This window comes from Nanorana parkeri, unplaced genomic scaffold, assembly GCF_000935625.1.
Source record: "Nanorana parkeri isolate BGI_ZX_2015 unplaced genomic scaffold, ASM93562v1 scaffold79, whole genome shotgun sequence".
NCBI lineage: Eukaryota > Metazoa > Chordata > Amphibia > Anura > Dicroglossidae > Nanorana > Nanorana parkeri.
In genome coordinates this window covers 1,238,455-1,259,371 of record NW_017306347.1, presented here as the reverse complement: position 1 = coordinate 1,259,371, position 20,917 = coordinate 1,238,455, and the positions used below count along the sequence as shown (strand labels likewise).

At 41.9% G+C, this 20,917-nt stretch overlaps 1 protein-coding gene across 4 annotated transcripts in view; it reads left to right on the top strand.

Moving 5' to 3' along the window:
- NEGR1 (neuronal growth regulator 1) overlaps positions 1 to 20,917 on the top strand; it is a 429,891-nt gene that overhangs the window by 113,254 nt on the left and 295,720 nt on the right. The gene's annotated exons all lie outside the window — the stretch shown is intronic.

The window sequence follows — 20,917 nt, the reverse complement described above, 5'->3', positions numbered from 1 at the left end:
AGGAATAGATGGAAAATCGTCCAATGGTGACTCTACTGACCACCAGGGATTTCATCTCACTTCCTGCTGTGGCCATCAGACAGGAAGTGAAGAACTAATTACTCAAAAAGCACATTTATTCCACTGAAAACCTGACATCCAGAATAATTTGTTGCCAGTCTTTAGGCAGTTGAGGGGAGAAGGTTATCTACAGGTTGGAATCCCGGCATCCCTTGTATTAGATTTTGTTTCTACTGTTGAATATTGATTAAACAATTAAAAACAAATACCGTAAAATATCTATTGCGCTGTGCAGTGTACACACTCTCTAAGATGCCATGAATGGGCTGTGAAGGTGGAAATACACTTTAAGAATAAATGACCCATATGTGTAGCCGGTATATTTTAGGAACAGCTTTGTCCACCATTAGATTGCATAGGCCAGGGGTCAGCAACCTTAAACACTCAAAGAGCCATGTGGACGCGTTTTCCACAGAAAAGAAAACACCGGGAGCCACAAAACCCTTTTGACATCTAAAATGTCCTGAAATGTCACTTCTATCCGACTCTGTGAGTGTGATCCCACAGTCCACCCCACTCACAGAGCCGGATAGAAGTGACATTTCAGGACCAAACAGCTGTTCCAGGGCAGGTCAGTTCTCCTGCACATGCCGATCTGCCCTGGAACAGCTGAGAAAGCATTGGAATTCTTCACTGTTTGCCGGTCACACATTCCACGGCCAAAAAACTGGGCGGGATTACATTGAAATGTGTGCCCACGTCACCGGTCACACATTCCAACCTAGTCACAAACTTCGATAGAACAGCGGTCCTGTCTAATCATTTAATCAGAGAAATAGATTATAATAGGCAATATTACAGTGTAATGTTCCCCATTATAATCCACGTTTCTAATTAAATGAAAAAACAGCACACAGTTTTTTGTTTTTTTCAGAAATAGGCTCCTATGTGTTCACAATCAATTTTAAAAATGCATTGTTGGAGTGTGCGAAACCTCCTATCCTTTACTACTGGTTTTGCATGGTGCCATCCACTGCGGTCACTGCAAAAAAAACGCTTGGAATTCACTTGTCGGGACAGTGCAGCCCAATGCAAGATTTGCAAGATTTGATCTCCCCAACAAGACACAGAGGACAAAAAATACACTAATAGGGAATTTAAACACTCCCCTACTCTGTAAAAAAAACCATTCTGGCTATACCCTGCAGTGAAAGGTGTGAGCAGGCACCTGTAAATCAGAAGGATGTCATCGGAATCATAAGAATGTGAATAGTCTAATGGCTGCAGAAGCTATTGATTTTTTGGTGTATCTTGAAATACGGTTTATCCCTCTAACTCTGACATTTACAGGCCGGTATTATAGAACAGAGGATCGTACCGGCTCCTGTAAATGCATCGTTTTACCTTTCTCCCTTGTAGAAACGCCAGAAAACTCCATGCAGCTTTGGTTTGATAAATACAATTTAGTTTTCTTTTTACCATGGGGACGATAACTCATTTATTTGATACATTTTGTGTTCTTTTTTGGACTTTTCAGAGGAAAACAGAGAAGAATATTGGCTTGTAAAGCTCCCTCCCACCTTACACAGTGGGATTACTTAAAGTTAACCTGTCAGGATAGAATTATGGGATGGCTGCCACTGCCGATACTTGTTCCAGATCAGTGACTCACCGAGGGGCTGATGCATGTAGAGGGTTCTAAGAGGAAAATTTATTGTTGCTGTAATGACCCATAAGAATCTTTGCTTCATCCATGAGTCAATGGTAAGCATGAAGGTTGAGGGGTTCAGACTTTACTGGCTGTGTGTTTGTTCCAGGCCAGTCAGGGAAGGAAGCAAATATATAAGAACATTTAGAAATGGTAATTGTGCCTGATCAGTACTTTCAAAAATCTACCTTTTGTCTTAAATCTCTAATAAAAAAAAGCACTTACTATGAGGAAAGCTGCAGATGTACATCTGCAGTGTGAGATAATCTAAGGCACTGCTACCCTTGACTGTCTCACCAGACCTCGAGTGAGATAGGCCGGCCAATGGCCGGCCGTTCGACCAGCTTCGACTTTCACCTGGGCTCAGTCAAGCCGTAGCATGTGCCTTCGGCTCGACTGAGCCCCTCGGCCAACTTCGGGAGCTGTACAGGCTATAGTGAATAGCCCGTACAGCAGCCCTTTGGTTGTACTGAACCGAAGGTGTCCTGGGGCTGAAGCTAGCCGAAGGATCAGTCGAAACTACGGCTAGATCCTTCGGCAGCTTTGTGAAAAGACCCCATAATCTTAAACTATGTAAGAGTTTTTTTGTTTTTTTTTACTTTGAGAGTGGTAAAGATGTGGAATTCACTTCCACAGATAGCTGTATAAGCGGGAAACATAAACTGCTTCAAAAAATGCTTGGACGAGTTGTTCCTTAGTTTACAAAACATACAGGGTTATGGAAATTCCTAGCAATATATGTACAGTATATATATAATGCACAGACATACACTATACAGCACCATATAGGTTGAACCCGATGGACCTGGGTCTTTATTCAACCTCACCTACTATGTAACTATGTACGTTTGCTGGGGCGATAATACTGGACCATGCAAAATACACTGTTTGCACCCACATAGAAAGGTAAAATTGCATTTTCTCCCTCCCTGCTTGTTTTTTTTTTTTTTTTACTTTTGAATACTCCATTCAGCAGGGTGTTGACAAGAATCCGTACCTGCCAATACTTTTCACACATTACAAATAAAGAACAAATCCCAATCTTTAAAACTGTTTCTCCAAACAAAGCAGAGCTTTTAGCTGCGCCAATACCATCAATTTTCTCCCAAAAATTGTATACAGTAAATACATAAAAAGTCGGCAGCAGAAAAATATAATTTTAGAGCATTTTTGATTTCTCATTATTAGCAGTTTAATATACAAGTACAACATCGAGTGAGCCAGTGAGAATAAGCCACTTGAGAAGAAAAAGGTGGAACATGTACCAGATAAACATACAAAATGACAAAATCTTGCCTTCTGAATAGAAACACGTTGTAAAGATTTTTTACGGCTTCTTTCTGGTGCCAATCCCAGTGAATCATACACAATAGCAAATAAATGCCTTGACAGTTTGACCTAAAGGTTTGGCTTGAATACTACATTCAGTGCTAAGAGCATAGTTACAGGAGGAAAAGTAGATTTGAGAGAAAAACAGTATTTTACTGTTTAAAAAAAAGGAACAAAATAATGTAAAACAATTACAGATCTGGCTTTGTTATTTTACAATGCAATCAATAAAAGTACAGTCATTGTGGATGTATTTATTTCTCGGCTAGGTCAACACTTACAAGTCTTGCCCACTGCCCCTGTTCCCCAACCCCCCCCACCGGCCTGTGACTGGGCAGGAAGTGAAGGGATATTTCTAACCTATGAAAAGCAAAACAAGTTTTGGTGATACATACACCCGCTCTTGCTCCATGGCGACAGTATTTGGCCCTGAGCTGCCAATTACCAGGTACAAACACTGCCATAAGCGAGCAATGTCATCCACCTAGATAAGTTCTGACATCATCCAACATCGGAGCTGACTTGGCATGGACTCCGGCAGTGGGAAGTGATAATGGAGCATGAATTCATGAGTAAACCTTGCTGGAGGGAAGCTATTTAGAAGACACAGTCCGGTGCCAATGTCTCTTTGAAGGCTAACGCCAGCCAAAAGTTATGGATAGAGCAGGGAAGGGTTAACGTTTCTGTCAGGTCTTTATTTCTGTCTGTGACCCCACTGGGGAGTTTTTCCTCACTTCCTGTCCCTGTGACACACATGGATAAAGTGAGGGATTCAATTGTCACAGACAGGAACAAAGAGGAACATGGTGAATTCCAAATGACTTTAAGCCTGGCAACAGCAATGGCTGCAGTACTTTAAAGTGGATGGCGCCACTTCAATGAGTCATCAAACACTACGTATCACCAGCACATCTCATGCTCAGTCAGAGATCTTTAATAGTCATTAAAAAAAATGTCCCAAAGCCCATAAATCAGCTCCTTCATAAAGAAAACAGTGACAATAATAAAGTGCAAAGCTTCAGTTGGACTTTTAGAATGCAGATTTAGAAATATTGAAAACGACTTTTAAAATTACATTAATTGTAAATCTTCTACATGATTTTATTGATTGGGTTTAAATGTACTTGAACTATTTGAGGATTTTAAACATAGCAGAGATGTCCTGCTGCAAAGTTTTTAGGACATATCTCCTATGTTCTGCCCCTCTTCCCTGGACGTCGCTGTCAAAATGACAGCCGGGAACTGCTATGTATTACATAGCAGGAGCCGCTGTCAGAATGCAAAATGCTCCTCTGCAATATGACATTTGCAGATAGTCTGCAAGTATTGAGTAATGCATTATAATAATGTATTGTTACATTGTATTTACTATTTCATTCATATGTAGATCAAAGGTGTGACCTTAGATTTGTAAATTACATCAGTTAAAGCCAGCTTCCAAGTAAAAAATGAATAAATAAATACAATAAAATAAAATGCATTACAATGTAACCCCGTATTGCCCCTTAGTTAACCCTAATCAGGCCTAGCTGATTCTTTCCTCTCTTTCCACTTTTTTAAAATTGTTTTTTCTGCTTTTTGTTTATTTATTTATTTATTGTTTGCCATTCATTTGTTTTCATTCATTTATCTTGTTGTTTTGTTTTCAGTGTAGTATAAGAAAAAGCCAAAAAACAATTCTTAATTTGCAAATACCTTTATAGTGCTTTCTACCTGGCATCTTTAAGCATTTGTGGGCAGCACAGTGGGTAGTGGTTAGCGTTTCTGCCTTGCAGCACTGGGGGTTCCTGGTCATTATCTGCATGTTCTCCCTATACTTGCATGGGTTTCCTCCGGGTACTCTGGTTTCCTCCCACACTCAAACACATGCTGGAAGGTTAAATGATTCCTGTCTTGATTGGGCCTTGTATGTATGCATGTGAGATAGGGACCTTAGAGTTTAAGCTCTTTGAGGGCAGGGACTGATGTGAATGTGCAGTATGGAAAGTGCTGCGTAAAATTGTCAGCGCTACATAAATACCTGTATTAATAAATAAATGTAATATGATATAGGACAAATTATAGAAAGGCAGCCGTGTGAATAACCGAGCCGAAGTGAAGTGAGCCGAACGGTGTTCGGCTAGTCCACTGGGAGATGAGGCAAGACTGAGGCAAAGGCAGAGACCGTGATGGAGGAGGCGTCGCCAAGGGGCCAGTCAAGCGGTGAAGCTGAGACGATTGGGCGCCAAGGCACCAGTGAAGGCTGGGCTTCCCATGTAAGGTAGAAGCACTGTGCTGGCAGGGCCCAGCATACATTATGCACAGCCCACCAAAGAGTCACAGGGGGGCTGTGCAATACCTTTTAGTGGGCTTTGCAGGATCCATGGGGGCTCTGCAGCCTGCAAAGTCCACCACAGATCCTGCACAGCTCCCCTGAGATCTGGCACAGCCCCCCACAGATCCTGCACAGCTCCCCTGAGATCTGGCACAGCCCCCCACAGATCCTGCAAAGCCCCCTGAGATCCGAGAGACTGCGGGGTCTCTGCAGGATCTGTGGGGGGCTTTGCAGCCTGCAAAACCCCCCACAGATCCTGCAAAGCCCCCTGAGATCCGAGAGACTGCGGGGTCTCTGCAGGATCTGTGGGGGGCTGTGCCAGATCTCAGGGGAGCTGTGCAGGATCTGTGGGGGGCTCTGGAGCCTGCAAAACCCCCCACAGATCCTGCAAAGCCCCCCACAGATCCTGCACAGCCCTCCTGAGATCTGGCAGACTGCAGGATCTGTGGGGGGCTTTGCCAGATCTCAGGAGGGCTGTGCAGGATCTGTGGTGGGCTTTGACAGGTCACGCAAAAAGTATTAAACAGCAAGGGGTGGGGTAAATTTAGAGGGCAGCCCCAATACACCACTGCGTTCAGGGACCACCAATTGAAATAGATCCGACTGACCCGGATCGCCTTGGTATGCGATCCGGGCCAGTCACAATTAGGCAGCGGCAGCCAATAAACAGGTAGGCCCCTGCAAGCGGCTGTCTAATCTGCCTGTTTAGAGGTCACCGCCACTGCCTGATTGTGACCGGCCCGACTACAGAGGCGATCCGGGACGTTCGGGTCCCCCGTGAGAGCCGTACAAGGCCGTAAGGCAGTGATGGTGAACGTTTCTTAAACCCGAGCGCCCAAACTGCAATACTAAACTTAGTTTCAGCACTGGCACTTTGAGATAAATAAATTGATTTTGCGTCGCAGTTTGGGCACTCGGGTTCAAAAAGGTTTGCCATCACTGGGCTAGTCACTTCAGGCTTGTAGAGCTAATTTCAGCCGTACATTGGCTGGCTTCGGGTCGGCCGAACATGCTGAGCATGTTCAGCCGACCCGAAGTGCAGCAGGAGTTCGACTCAGTCCGATCCAACATCTGGATCGGCTGAGCTAAACCTCCGGCAGGCTACTCGCTGCCGTTTGGCTTATGCTCATAGGGGCCGTACAGCAGGTAGTGAATAGCCGAATGTAAGTAATGTAAAATGACAGTTCAGCGTGCCCTGGTTACCTGGTACTGAACCGAAGGGCTCCTGCAGCCGAAGCTAGCCGAAGGATGAGCCGGAGCTACGGCTGATCCTTTGGCTAGCTTTGTGAATAACCCTCTATATATTTTTTATGACTTTTTGTCTATTGATTACATAGAAAATAAAATATTTTAAAGAAAATATTAGCAAAGTAAAGTTTAGTTTATCTTATGTAGTGACAATGTTATCTTTGAATAAACAGGCCCATAGTAGAAATGTAAACATTGCTCTGGTCCATAAGGGGTATAAAGGTAAGTGAAGAGTGAATAGAGTAAGTGGAAATATAAGTGGAATTTTACAAAAGTTCATTATCGTTCTCATTTTCCTAGGGAAGTATGAAATTAATATACGGATCCAAGTTGGCGGTTTATCTAGGTGCCTTTGGAAAACGTTGGTTTGGAGTTGAAATCTAGATAAATTGCAGCGAGAATTGATCTTGTGCTTCTATTCTCCTGTTGCGCCGTGATAAAATCTTCCTTCTTACAGCCCGGTGATAAATAACATCTCCGGAGCTGAAATCGGACCTGCGGAGAGACATAGACTACACTTCAAATTGCGTTACACAAAACCAATTATATCATTTGCTTACAATACTGTTATTTCATCTCTCTGATCATTTCATTGTTACGGAGAGAGAGAAACTGGCTGTCAGGCTTGACAAAAACACGGATACTTGAAAGGGTTTGGTAAACGCAAAACACAGACAGCAGTATTGAATATGGCAAAAAGCAATGTACAAGAAATTCTACAAAACAGAGTAAATTATTGCTACAAGTCACTCTCTTTATATATCACATTTATATTGAGTCCTTCCTTCTTCTTTTTTTTTTTTTTTTTTTACCTTTGCTTTGTTTACATAAGCGCAAACCTATCAAAATAGTTCTTGTTCAGCCAGTCTTGTGATCCAGGCACCCCGGCCAGATAAAGTCTTATCATGACTTCACTTTTGTCCACTCTAGTATAATAAATAAAGTAATATAATAAAGAAATATTTATGTATGTATTGTATTATAATGTATGAATTGTATAATAAATACATATCATTTGATAAACGATTTAATAAATGTAATAAATGATGCAATACATTAATATAATGTAGTATGATAGATAGATAGATAGATAGATAGATAGATAGATAGATAGATAGATAGATAGATAGATAGATAGATAGAGTACAATAAATAGCATTAAACTCTCAAGCTTCTTTTTAGATCAAATAAAAATACATTGCCCCACAAAGTATTTCTTTACATCTTTGGCAAATCACTACAGTCATCATGTATCCATACAGCTGCTCCAACCCTCTCAGCTCGGCTTCCCTGAACTTCTTGTCCAGTACAAGATCACAAGGGACAGAGCAGTCTCCAGCAGCTGTCCATGTACTAGAGAAGGAAAGAGGGAGCACGGGAGAGCGGCTTGCTTTGCTGTGTCTGTGTGTTTGTGGAGACACATACAGCTTAGTAGCACACACAAGGGTGGCTCCATAGGACCCTGCCAGGGAAAGGAGCCACCCTAAAACAGAATATCAGGGACACTTCCCAGGGGACCAGCTGATTCTGCAGGACACTAAAACTTTTCAATAGCAAGGCGTAGCATCCATTGTAAGGGATTTCACCAGCATGTAAGTAGCTTGCAAACCTTTTGACTTGAATATCACTTTAAAGTGACTAAAACTGCCACAACATTTCCTGGAAAGAAATATATACATACTTACCTCTGCCCGCGCCACCAAACACTGCTGTAATGAAGTATAACCACCATCAAAAAACTATTTCGGATCCAACACTTCTTTGTGGTTTCTCCCACCCACCAATAAATGCAGCTGGGGACCAGAGAATCGATTCTCCCAGAAGGAACCGAGCGCCTCAGGAAGTGCTGGATTCTGGAGATTCTGATTTCCAGGCATCCCATTGACTCTTTTTTTCCTGTATACTCAGTTCTTGCTATATCCTGCCAGGAAATTCTAGCAACTTATTAGGTTTCTGTTGCATAAGGAGTGATGTCCATTGAGTATAAACGCTTGGTTCTCAACTGGTGGGTCGTGACCCAAAAGTGGGTCGCGACTCCGCGCTTAGTGGGTTACCGCATGCCGTTCACTTTTCTAGGTGAGGGGCTCCTCAGCCTCCCCCTGGCGCAGCACTGTCAGTTCTCACACCAAGCAGCCATTCAAAATATGCTGCCCGCCACCGGGTGTCAGCTTGAGGTGGGTATGGGATGGGGCACTGGTGGCGAGGGAACTCCATCCATTTCCAGGCATTTCTTACAGCTCCCTCACGTGTCCTGTAGAGGTGCCTGGACTGTAGTGATGTCACATTCTGGCTCCCGGCACCTCTACAGGGATGGAGTGCCGTCACGGCACAGCAGCCCACACTGGACCCCAGGCTGAGGATCCACTCCAGTTCTCGTAAGATAGGGAGACTGGGTGGATCTTAAAAAGAGAACAGAAAAAATATTTATTTTGGACTGTGTATGTGTGTGTGAGAATTTCTGAGTGTGTGAGAATGTGTCTGTGTATGTGTGTGTGTCAGTGGCCCGTTCACACTAGTACACGTTCACGCAATCGCAACTACATTCTGCATTCTGGTGCAGGAGGTCCGTTGCACTGCCATTCATTAGAATGGCACCCCAAACGCACCTCCAACCCACAGTTTGATTGCCCACACGGGAACGCATGGTACCGCAATGCGGTGCGACTTGGGTCACGACTTAATGACCAAGAGGAAATGTGGGTCCTGAGGTTACACAGGTTGAGAACCACTGGTATAAACCATCTCCTCTTATCGCTATTACTGTTTCCCAATTTGTCTTGATAATACGGCCACACACTTTTAGTCCTGTTGGACTGATTAATAGTTATATCACAATTTCCACAATTATATTTGCAATGTTTATTAATCAATTCATATGTTTAAAACAAATAATAATTTCCTTTAGGGCTTGTTCACACCAGATCTGCATGAGTTTCTTCACATGCAGTGCAGTGTGTTTTGCTGTGTTTTTGCCATGTTTTTGCCGCATTCCGAGCCATTTTTTTTTTTGCCTAAAATGGGTTTCAGTGCGTTCCAGAGCAAGAAAAATAGGGCATGCTCCAGTTTTTCCAAATCCTCTGGAACTGAACGCTGTGGTGTGAACTAGAGCCCAAAATACAATTGCAATATATTGGATGCATATTTGATGCGTTCTGTAACTGCTCTGCTCTGCATCTGCTCCGCAGTTGGTGTGAACAAGCCCTCAATATTTAGGAGGAGTTGAGATCGAAAGAATATATCAAACAAAAGATAAATCGAAGTCTAGAAAGATTGACAAGGGAGGAGGATATAGAAGAGGAGAAAAGTAAGGAGGGTGGCATCTGGGTCTTTAAACTTCTCAGGAAATGGGCTCAGAACCTATAGGGCCGATAAACTGTCCGGGGATAGAGAGGGATGGGCGACATCGATCCATGGTTGCCAGATTTTTGTACATTTTTTATTAAAGTTTAGAAGAATGTTTGTTAGTTTCTATTTCAGAAAGAAGAAATCCACTTTGTCAAATGAAAGATGGGATCTTTTTATCACTGTTTTCACCCAAGATTTATACAATTTCAATGTGATAACTGTGGGAAAGTTGGGTGAAAACATTGATAAATGGACTGCTTAGTTTATTTCCAAGTCATGCCTGAAAACCTGGAGTGATCTGTTATGAAATTTCAACCAGTTCTAGGAAAGTTTTAACTTTGGCTGATCACCCCACCAGCACCACTACATCACCCTACTGGCCAACGTGGCTGTCCATTATATTAGGATATCAACATAAGGTGCTCTTTTATATAGGCATTCACAAGAATAAATACATTTTCATGTGTACTAGACCTATGACCATTATTTGAGCAGATGAAGCTCCAATCTGTTTTCATATGTTTACTAGTCTATTCTTAGCTGTTCCATTGATTACAGAGCTCAACAGCTCTGCCGGCTTTGTTCAAAGGAGGTCCTACAATCAAAGAGAATTATTCTGATGGCAAGTAGCTTCTGCTGTGTTCCCTGCTTAGAAAACCCAGTATGGCTTTGCTGTGAATTCACCTTTAATTAATTATTTGCAGAATAATACCTTTAGGCCCCTTCCACACTGGTGGTCTGATCGGATCCACCTGTCAGTTTTTCAGGCGGATCTGATCAGATACTCAATGTAAAGGTGCCCATACACCTTGCGATCATCAAACGTAACTTTTTGTCCGATCATCGAACAGTCGTACAATTTTTGTACAGCGGCCCCATCCTGCCCCAATCATCGCATGGTTCAATTAGCGGTAGTTAAAAAAACTTAGTTAGTTAAATTAAATTGTGGAAATTGGGCCAAACCATTATAGATTAATGTAAAAGTAATCTAAAGCCAGAACTTTATATATTTTTCCTTTTTTGGATTGAGTATGGAATTGCTAAAAATGGCCACCTATGTCATAGTGGGGATTTTCCCTTTACTTCTTGTTATGTAGAAACAATGGGAAGTGAGTTAAACATACTAGGCATGCACCGATACCAAGTGCAGTACTTGGTACAAGTACCAGTACCGATACTTTTCGAGCTCCAAGACTAGACTAGAGAAAAATTTAAAAGTTAGGAGGCAGCTGTCCTTTGTAAGGAGCATATGGGACTCCTGGGATTTCTACATCTCTCTTTTAATGTTTGATTTTGTTTTAATAAATAAAAATAAAGGGATGCACCGATACCAGTTTTGCGAGTACAAGTACTGGCATGAAAGTGCCAACTATCGGCATTAATACTCGAAAAGTATCGGTGCATCCCTAAAACATGCCATAACATGTGGGAAATCTGCTGTTAGACACTTGTCACTGGGCCAAGCATCCCCATTTGAAGATTTCGCCTCTTCCTGTTTCAGTGTTGGATTTTCCCATTATTTTCAGTCCTGAGGGTGAATCTACCTCATGGAGACACAGACAGCAATACAAATCCGACAGGTTCTAATTGTACCAAAACTGAAACAAAAAAGTTTTGATTTTAGCTTTAACTTTAACAGGACATTCTACCTTAATTTCCAAATGCTCAACACACATAAGGTGGGAACGATTCAACGTTACAAAGGCATCTCTCTTTACCTTGCATAGAATTTTATGTAAAAATTGTAGCACTGCTTAACTATGAAACCTTTAAAATGAAATTCAATGCTCTAGCTAGTGTGGGAAAATTTAAATTTTCCAAATAACTCGGTGAAATTGGGCCAGTCTTATGCCGACGAAACGTAAAAAAGCTGAAGAATCTCCATCTCATGGAGCTTTGTGGACTCGCAGTGCTAATAACCATTTAGATAAATTTAGTTTTCTAATTATACAAAAGAAATTAGCCCTCGGAGCAGCATCACTTTTGGAAGCAAGTAAAACGCTCACCAAATCCATCAGTTCAAATGTTTCCCATTCATAAGTAAAAACGATATTGAACTCTTCGCATGATACAAATAATTCTGCTTTATTTTGTACTTGTGCTCGGCGATAATGCTATATGTTTAATATTATGGCTTTTAATTTTACAAGCAAATTCTAGAAGCAGCACAGACAGGAAATGAAAACTGCTGCATTCCCATTCAAGCTTTTCAACATGTCAGCTGAAAATTAAAAGTAACCCCACTGAATTTTATGAGTAGAATTCAATGTATTGATCAAATTACAATGAAACGTCACACGTGGGTGCTAAAAGTAATCTTTGGAATTGTAAGAACACTATCTTATATTTGTATATAAAAAAATAACTACCACACAATATATCATTCTTTTCTATTGTTTGATATTTTTTAAAGGACATGCAAACTTTACAGAGGAACTTTACCCTTATTTTAAAAATGGCTGTTTAGAAATGTTCAGTAATGACAATCTACAAACAGATACTGTTAGATAATTGCCAACTTTTTATTCTTTACATACCTTATTTTTCTTTTCCTCTCCATTCTTCTCTCAGTGACCATTTTTACTAAGGGTGGATGCGTTGCTGTCCCTTTACTTCCTGGAACTTTGGCACATGTGACTAGGACATTTGACCATGTGCATCATCTCAGGGTAAAAAATGCCTTTCCTTGACATTTTGCAAGAGTTTTCGCAGTTTATAGCTGAGATTTCCCAGCAATGCACTGTGATATACCCTTCCCAGAATGCATCTCTTAGGCATGGGCCACATCACTAAAGCCAAGCAGTGGCTTAGTAAGTTAGGGGAAGCTCTGCTGACTTCCATGTGCAAGCAAAACACATTTTTTTTCCTTGCACATGAACGGGTATTCTTTGCAAAATGAATTTTCACCTCATTCACTAAGCTAAAGGAACATTCCCTTGCAAAAGTGAACAGCCTTTTTGGCTTTAGTAAATAAACCATATTACATTTAATATTTGCTTTTGGTGTTTGTTTAATATTTCTGTTTACTATTTGTGTATAACAACAGTCACAGGATTTCATATTTATATATTTAATATTTAGAAAAATGTTCATACAATTAAGGCTTCCCTGAAATTGTGGTGAAAATCCTCAGATTTTGGCAACATTTTGCCATTTTGGTGAAAAGCATTGGAGTCAATAGGGAAGGGGAAGTTAAGGCGATTTTTGGTAGTTTTAGGGGTAAAATATGCTTTAAATGGCTCCTGAGGGTTGCCATAGCTCCATTTAGCTATTCTGGACCTGTTCTTATGCCAATAGCACAACCCCTTTTAACCTTAGTAATTTTTTATTTTTTCGCATGAAAAAAGACAAAGCAAAAATAAATGAATAAATACACACAAAAAAAAACACAAATACATTAAATTAAATTAAATAATTAACTTTCCTAAATAACCCCACCAAAAAAATACACTGTCAAAATTAAGAAAAATAAGAAAAATATAAAGACTAGATCTTTGTTTTTGTTTTTAAACGCACCCTACAAATTAAAGAAAAATATTAGGAATAGATCTTTTTTTTTTATTTTCGCCTGAGCATCTCAATGAGAATTTTGGTTTTAGCAGATTCACCATCACCAATCAGGGTCGCTGAAATCACTCCCTTACCTAGTGACAATGTGGGAGAGCATTTGGAAGACAGGAACAAACATTGTCACCCTGTCACAGGTATTGCCTAAATAAGAACTTTGGTGGTAGAACCACCAGAGATTATTTTGGTAAAGCTGCCTGTTTAATAGCATTTAACATGACTTTATAATGACTTTAACATGTTATGAAATTTTAGTGATTGTTTTCATCTACTTTCCGCCCTGATGGTGAGATATTTGCCAGCAATGTCACTATCTGCAGCATTAGGAAAATTGTACAATTTGATGACTGTGGTAGGAAAACGATTGAAAAACTATTTCATGTGTACAAATTCTGTCAGTGCAATTTAACCGGCTGCCATAGAGAACATTCTAAATAATATTTTTGATTGCAACAAAATTGATGTGTTACATTTGGGTCCATGAAGTTGCGCTGCTAAGAAATTTTAAATTAAAAAAGGGAATTGTAGGCTGTGCATGTACTGCTACATATCGGCTTAGTTTTATGAAAGATTCTGGTGGTTTGACGTATGCTGGCTTGTCTTTTTTTTTTGCCAATCCTACGACGCGTTCACTAACTTTTGTAGTCCAATAGCTATCCCACCACAATCTTTACTGGAAAACCCATTGAAGATGGATAATGAATTAACTGTGGATGGTACAGCTTGGATCACTAACCTTCATAGGAACTGGCGTCACAAGGGGTCTGTGGGGGGTGAGGCCCACACGCGGGTGACATAATTGGAGGGGCGAAACCAAAATGACTGACAGTCATTTTGGTGTCACCCCCTCTGAAATGTCAGGCACCCTGTCAGTGTCAGGGGAGAGGAGGGGACCCGGCTGCATACCTTATCCCACCGGGTGACTGTCCCCTCCTTTCTCTGCCAGCTTCAATCACCAAGATGGGCGCCAGGAGGGATCAATAACATCGCCGCGCATGCAGGATGACGTCATCACGCACACACATGGTGACGTCACGTCGGGGTGACACCCGGCCTCGGGGCGCCCCTGTTTATAGGTTGTATGTCCAATTCATTTAGAACTTTATCTGCATTTAATCGGCTCCAGAACCTGTGTAATTCACATGTGTCATCAATAAAAAGAAACCTATACCGAAATAAATATTACCGCTTTCCAAAAATACTGGTTACCTGGCTCTTTGACCTTAGATACAAGTTCACTGACTCCGGTAAGGTGGCTTCAGACATTCTGATTTCCTTCATAGGATACTCCAAAGACTCAAATATGGATCAACAAAGATGGGCACCAAACCAAACAAAGATCAGAGTCCATAACTATTTTAATTGTTCACGGTTTGATCAACTTGATGAATCCTCTGACGTGTTCCGGGGCAAACATATCCCCCATCACCAATCAGATCAGGACTCAAAGTAGTAATAGCCAGAGAGAGTGTTGTTTGAAGAAAACTCTAGATAAGTGCACTTCAGTTATAATGGGAGTAAGACGGTCTGAAGTGCACTTATCTAGAGAGTGTCTTTGCCCCTGACATGTGTTGGCTGGTTTATTGAACATATATATGAACAATAAAAACTTTTTATGGACTATGATATTCGTTTGACTTGGCACCCATCTAATGTCATCCAATTAAAGTGTATGGTAACCTTACTAATGAATGTTGTCTTATTTGCTCCCTTTTGGTCTGTTAAATATACCACTGAGAGCTTATTATTATATCTGCCCAACAAGTGCAGAGATGTTGCTCCTGCCAGAAATGTAATGAGCCCCTAACGTCCTGTGTTCTCTGCCTATGCTGATTGTTATCAGGTACATTGTTCCCTTGCTGTGAACTACAGTATCCCTCTCCTCTCCTTAAGTTATGGAGATACAAAGAGGGTTAGGACATCTGTAGTCCTGTCCTAGGGTAACAATGCTAATCATTCATAGATATAGCACAGTGAGTGTTGTTACCCTGAGACAGAAAGAGTGTCATTGGCAGGATCACCAGGTGAACAAAAACCAGAAAAAGGAAAATGAATGCAGTCACTAAAGCTGAGGAGCTGCAATACATGGCATGTTTGTTCTTGGGTTTAGATATCCATTAAAGGAGAACTATGAGGTGACTGAAAATCACTCATCCTCATAGTTCGAGCCGAAGTGTGTCAAAGAAGCTGTCACAAGTTGGCTCTATTGATCGTCGAGTGAATGCATGCCGTCGCTCACTCACTTTCCGATCATCTCCCTGCAGTCACAGCTCCCTGCAGGGATTCCCCCCTCCGTGCTCCAATTCTCCAGTGCTGAGTGGGGCAACGGACAGGGGAGGGGGGCGATCACAGCTGGCTCTGCCTCTAGATAGGCAGAGCCAGCAGTCACTCACGCAGCAGGGTGGATCCAGACAGTATTGTAGGGATCCGTCCCAGCTGCGGCGCTCTCAATATATCGTGGGCAATAGCCTGCGATATACTGAGCTTTGGTACACGGGAGGAGGTTTGTATATGTCCTACCGTGACCCTAAAGAGAACTATGGGAACAACACTTACCCCATAATTCTCTTTTAAGGTGTAAACTGAGGTCACTACATGTGCCTATTAGGCTCTTACTGATTATTGATACTCTGCGGGAAGATGACCCCACCCAACCAACACAAACCCTTTATTTGCTTCTGCATCAGCCCTGCTATTGGCAAATTAAGTCAGGCACTGCATCGTGCAGTAGATTTTGCCTGCAGTCCTATTTTCTAGAATGGGCCTTAGCACTCAAACAGCTCTGTAGATAATGTTGCAATCTGCAGCTCTGAAATGCCTGCGAGAGATACATACTTAATGAGGCAGCTTAAAACAGTGACAGATACAGAAGCGGAACCCACAACAACTAAACCGGGTTGAATCAATCCCGATTATCCCGCTGTAACTGTGCTTAATGTCCATAGGCCATGCCTTCTACCTCTACACTGGATTAGGTGTGCAGCCATGTGAGGGTCTGCTTTGAGAAGATAAAACGCACAAGGCCGGGGAAAAATGAGGTTTTCACAAATAGGCGACTTTCTTGACTGCTTCCTTGAAAATGAAGGGAGAGAGATGGAGAGAGAGAAATGTGGCGTTCGCCTGGTATAAAATGCTTTTGGATCAAATGAATGAAACGAAAGCATGAAAAATGATGACAGGCTCCAAAGGTGTTGGAAAATGTCCTATTAACCGTGCAGGCACTCGTACTCGGAAAAGGTTAAGTGCCCGGCATTGGAATGCAAGTACGAGCTTTAAATGTGCTCTTTGCGATGCTACCCTTTTGTTTTCAAAGTCATTTTTGTTTTGTTTGCACACGTTATAATCCACATTGTAGGCCTGGAAATTACTTAAATCACCCATAATTATATATTTCCTGAGAACCTGGAGAATAAAACGGTGGCAGTTGCAAATTTTTATGTTGCATGATACCAGCTCAACTCTTTATCAAACCCAAAATTTCAGTAAAAAATACATTTAAGTTAATTTTAGTTAAAAAAAACACAATATAATACCCTGCTTTTTTTAATCAAATATAAAATATGAGGTTGTTTTGAGTAAATAGATACCCAACATGCCAAGCTTAAAAATTGGGTGCGCCTGTGGGGGGGGACAAAATATGTTACCTCAAATTATCCATAGGCGACGTTTTAAAAGCCCATGCAGGTCATCAGTTTAGAGTTATCTGTGAATATTGGCCTTAGAACGATTGCTCTCACTCTGGCCACTCTGGCACACATGATGATACCTAACATGTGTGGGGCAATTGACGGGGGACTTTAGGGCTTTTTGTAAAATTTATTTTATTTACCTTTTTAACTTTTTTAGACTTTTTTTGTAATACTTAAAGTGCCATTAAAGTCACCTCTCCCCCCATCATGCTGCTTCAAGGACTTACCTTAATCTTGATCCGATCATCTTCTTCTTTCCAGTAGTTTTCAGGAGTCCCTCCAGCGCTGGTGCCGGTCTCTGATCCAGAGCTGACTCCTGTGTCTTCTGTGTCCCACGGTGTCTGTGCTCATGCACGCTGCCGGCTGCCTGCATTGACTTACACTGTTACTCTCCTCTTCTCCCGGCCAAAGATCTCTACTGCAAATGCACCCCACCCAATCATCCTTCACGGCCGCTCGAGAATCTTCATATCTTCAGACAGGAGCGAGTGGCGGAGACGCATGTAAGTTTTTACCTGTTTGGCAACTTTTTAATTTTTTTAAAGGTTTTTGTATATACAAACTTGCCAAAAAAACCCAGAAAGTTTCATTATACTTTAACTTCATTACAAGCACATAGGAGGACTCGCAAGCCTAGGCAAAAATGAGCACTTAACCCCTTGCAATGTTGGGGTAGTCCCACTGCAAGGGTACATTTGTGTTTGCCTGGAGATGGGCGTAGGGGGCCTTTAGTAAAGAAGGCAGTGAAGCCTTGCAAAATCTTCCAAAGATGGAAGATAGTCTCGCTGTTGTATAAATACCATAGGTGCACTGTGAATATAAGAATATATTGCCAACATGTAACCCTAATGGCATTTACCTCTTTCAAAAAATTGGATATTTCTCTGCTACAGATCTATTTCTTTGTCATGAGAAATAAATGTAATCATTTCCTGTTTGTATTCCAGAGCTTGTTATTCTTGTCAGAATGCTATTGCTGAATTTTTTTAATTACATTTCGGCGGCCTCAGATGAATTATGAATAAAATGAATATCCTGGAATGCAGAGAAGTCTTCTTAGTGCTGCAGAATCCTTATCGGGACCTGGAATCTCTGAGATGAAGACTTTATTCCTTGTGATTTCTTGAGGGAAACAAGAATGTTGTGATGTTTTTTTTTCATGTAAATAATCAGTATTGGGGATTGTGCAAAGTATGTGTTGGTCTATTTGATAAGATTCTGTCATCTGGTGCAGTCAGAAACAGATTTTGAGCGATCGCAATCAAGCCTTACATTTTATTAAAAATTTATTTTTTATTTTTAAAGCTGAGCTCACTTTCAGACCAAACCCCAGTCTGAATCTGAGCTCCTTCAGAACCTGAATGAGCTTCTCCTAAATACAGAAGCTCCCATCACCTGCTGCCAGGGAATTCTCCACCCCTTTGTTTACGTCAAGCTGGAGGCAGGGAATTCCCTGATAGCAGCTGACATCATTGAGCTTTTATGGCTACATGCCTATATTTGGTAAATTACATTGACCTAATATGACTCTGTGCCCCTATTTAGAAAATGACGTCAGCACAAGCATACTATCCCTTTTATAGGTCTTGCTGTGAGGCAGGGAATGCTATACCCGCAGTTGCTTTGATTGAATTGCCCATGGCACTTCTTTGGTTGGAGGAGTTCTGGTTTGGACCAATCCCATTTCAAATGTTAGGCCCTCAGTTGCTTGGATGTAAGTCCCCAGGGCACTTCCTTGGACAGAGGAGGTCAGGTTTGGGCCAAACCCAGTCCAAATGCCTGTCCCGCAGTTGCTTGAATGAAGGTGCCCATGGCACTTCCTTGGTCGGAGGAGCTCAGGTTCAGACCAAACCCATTCCAAATGCCTGCCCCTGAGTTGCTTGAATGGAAGTACCCATGGCACCCCCTTGGTCAGAGGAGCTCAGGTTCAGACTGAACCCAGTCCAAATGCCAGGCCCACAGTTGCTTGAATGGAAGTGCCCATGGCACTCTCTTGGTCAGAGGAGCTCATGTTCGGATCCGGTTCGGTCTGAACCTGAGCTCATCCCTAAACTCCAACCCTATCTTCAGTCTTGCACAGTTAGACAGGCTTCTCTCCTGTACTGAAATTACTTACTCTCATTTCATTCTGCATTAGAAGCTGCAATAAGTCAGATATACAGTAGTCACCCCATTTCCTGGCTGGAGGATGCCCAGCATTATGTAGTACTTTCCTTCCCAGCCTGACTGTCACTATTGGATACTCGGATGGCATGACAGTGAAACAAAATTAGACTCTCTAAGACTTGAACTGAGGATTAATACAAACAAGCACTGCTAGAACTGTCTATAATAAAGAGCTCTTTTTGGTCTGATGAGGTCTCTGTTTGTATCGGGTGGTTGGGACACCGATAACGTTTTTGGATCACATCATGGTGAAGTATAAGGATCATTTACAAGCATGTGCAAAGTTTCTTTGTTGTGGTGAAGATTTGTAAGCAAGTGCAGAGGCTTTGACTCTTTGACTTTGGACTTTGATTTGGTTACTTTGTTCATTGAGTGATTGCATTGATGGTGGTTTATTGACAGTCACTTCACAGACTAAATGCACACTAGTATCAGTATAAATGGAATAAATCCAGCATGGGTGGGGGAACCTCCCCCGTTGGACCATTGTATTCTAAAGCATCAGAGCACTTTCTCGCATGGCAGGGCCTAGACACCCTCCACTTTGATGACTGATTACATTGAGGTCATCATCAGGTGGAATGGTCTAGGAGGAGCTGCCCGGTGATAGCTTGCATCTCCACTTATATGGCAGCTGTCTTGTAGAATGCAGAATGGATGATAATGTAGACCTGGGTAAAAGAACAGCTGCAGATGCCTACTGTCACTGCTCTGTCACTGCCTTTCTCAACCAGGGTGCCATCTGTCTTCCTTGGGGGTGCTTTGAAATTTTTACACAGCGTCATGCTTTTCCATGGCACAGGCAGGCTCCTAAAGTGAAGGGGGCTTCTGATGTGAAGGGGCAACTCTGATATCAAAGAAAAGCTCTGATGTAAAGGGGGGACACTGATGTGAAAGGGGTTCTCTGATGTGAAGGGGGAACTCTGATGGGTAAAGGGAGGCTCTGATGTAAAGGGGGAACTCTGATTTGATAGGGGGCTTCTGATGTGAAAGGGGACTCTAATGTGAAAGAGGGCTTTTGATGTGAAGGGGGAACTCTGATGTGAAAGGGGGGCTCTGATGTAAAGGGGGCTTCTGATGTGAAAATGACTCTTTATGTAAAGGGGGGGCTTGTAATGTGAAGAGGGGGACTCTGGTGTGAAAGGGAGGCTTCTGATGTAAAGGGGGGCTCCTGGTGTAAAAGGGGAATCTGATCTGAAAGGTGGGATTCTGATGTGAAAAGGGAAACCCAATTTTTTGTGTGTGGGGACACCCCGTCTTAAAATTTAGTAGGGGCCCCATGTCGTTTTTTACATTTTGAACTAGGGTGCCTCGAGATTCTGCATACCTCTAAAGGGTGCCGTGGCTGAAAAAAGGTTGAGAAACGCTGCCTACCATTCACAACTGACTTTTCTCGAACTGTTTGAAGGGCAGCATTGCCTCAGCCTAGGTCCACTTTTAACTGGTGCATATCAGGACATAGGCCAACAACCTTCGGGCCCATCTCCATAACATACTGAATCTTTCATCAGTATAAATCTTCCCTTTCATTTATTTCACACTAATGAATAA